Source organism: Thunnus thynnus, chromosome 5 (assembly GCF_963924715.1).
Source record: "Thunnus thynnus chromosome 5, fThuThy2.1, whole genome shotgun sequence".
NCBI lineage: Eukaryota > Metazoa > Chordata > Actinopteri > Scombriformes > Scombridae > Thunnus > Thunnus thynnus.
In genome coordinates, this window is record NC_089521.1 from 8,531,670 (window position 1) to 8,533,729 (window position 2,060).

The window sequence follows — 2,060 nt, forward strand, 5'->3', positions numbered from 1 at the left end:
AAACTCTACATTACCCCACATTGTTCAGAGTCTCTGAGTCTGTTTCAGCGCTATGACAGGTACTAACCACTGCAATCCTATTACACTGTATGTACTCCGCTTTATATATTTGTATAGTAGCCTATGTACTGTATGTATTTGCTTGTGCCTTTGTCACAGCAGACATTTTGACTTGTCATAGTAGGAAAAGCACAGGTGTGTGACTAATAATATTAACCATGGCTCTTCATACTCTCGAGTCACCAAGTGAGAAAACATGAGAGAGAAACAAAGAAAAGACTGTTTGTGGAGCAGGAGACGCCTCTCAACCTTTTTTACAAATACATTTCAAGCTACATTTCTTTCCCATTGCTAAGTCTGCGTGTATATATGTGTGTGTCTTACATCACATCCTGTCAGTCTATCTGTTAGCCTGTCTGGCTCACACTGCCTGCCTATTCTGCTTCCTCTCTGTCCTCTAGGCAGACTGTGAAGGGACAAGCCCATGTCTGTGTGGTTTGATTACATTCTGACACCTCCTGATCCAGCTGAAGCGCCCCGGTTGTCCGCTGTCACACTGCTGTGACAATTCACAGCATACATTTTGAAACAACTAATATGAATTATTAGACAGACTGTTCTGTGTGAGAAATGTAATCACTTGGTGTTTTGATGATGCTGGTAGAAAGTACTGTCTCGAACAATACTCCATTTTCTCAAAAACATTCAGTTGGGTTTAAAGTTTAAAAGCTGCAGTAGCCTATGTGAAAGCAGTTAGTGTTAGTGACCTCTTATAGCGCAATGTATACACTTTGCTTTATCTTTTATCTTTGCATCACAAGACATAGATTTTGTCACTATGAATGCATTGCATGGTGTGAAAATGTCCTGAGCCATAGATTAGGTTTGTGTTAGCATTAGCATATGTGTGTCTAATCAGTCAGACTGTATTCTGGCCAGTTTTGTTTTCTAGTTGTGGGTCATTCTGAGATATGTGTGCAGATTTTAGTATTTTAGAGTATTGGAAGTTGCTTTCAAAAATCAATAACCAGTTTCATCAACAACTAATTTCAATAGTGAAAGTACATTGTAGCATAACCTGAAGTAAACAGCAGAGAGAGCCAGAGAGCCATGTTTGAAAGTTGAGCCGCGGTCGCTGATGATCCACAGCTCTATTGATGTCATAAATCACACAAAAACAGGTTATTGTGGTAAATAATTATGTATTGTGCTGCTATAATCTCCATAATAATTAAACGAAACATTAAAAACATGGAATTCATCTATACTTTCTATATAAAGCAAAGTTTATCCTTCAGCGAACTACGTCAGGATGGCCGAGCGGTCTAAGGCGCTGCGTTCAGGTCGCAGTCTCCCCTGGAGGCGTGGGTTCGAATCCCACTTCTGACATCAACCTTTTCTTCCATCGATCTCACATTTTACACTGTCAGAAGCAGGAACAAATTACCCACCCGTGCTCCGAAACGTGTTTTGTGCTGTACGTGTTTCCCGACACACATAAATTACACCCTAAAAACGTACACAAAAACGCCATATGCCACATATTAAACAGGCAACACGACCATAAAAACTAAAAACTACTATATAAGAGAAAATTGCAAGATGCAAAATACAAGAAGACAAACGACGTTCATTTATTGTACTTAGTGATTATATTATTGTCATTACGGTAAAGAAGAAAAACAGGACAGTTATAATGCTGATTTAATATGTTTTATATGACAGAAAGCTTATTTATTTTTATTTTAATACGTATGTTTTATAACATGTTGAGTGTTTTATGTATGAGGCAGAGTGAATGATGGTTATTTCTTATCTCTTCTTCTCTTTTCCTTGGTCTGAAATTAAATAAAACATGAAAATAAAAACATTAAGATTAAGACCCGCTTTATTGTCATCTCTGAGCACTCACATACATTGAAACGAAATTCATCTTCTGCATTTGACCCATACACACACACACACACACACTAGGAGCAGCGGGCAGCCGGGGACCAAGTCCAGTTGTTTTTGTCAGTGCCAGTGATCAAGGGCACTAACATGTCTTTCATGGTGGGACA

At 38.6% G+C, this 2,060-nt stretch overlaps 1 non-coding gene across 1 annotated transcript; it reads left to right on the forward strand.

The window, feature by feature from the left end:
- The first annotated feature begins 1,306 nt into the window (after positions 1-1,306).
- On the forward strand, positions 1,307-1,389 carry trnal-cag (transfer RNA leucine (anticodon CAG)). The gene has a single exon. It is a non-coding gene; the product is annotated as a tRNA-Leu (tRNA).
- Positions 1,390-2,060: the final 671 nt, after the last annotated feature.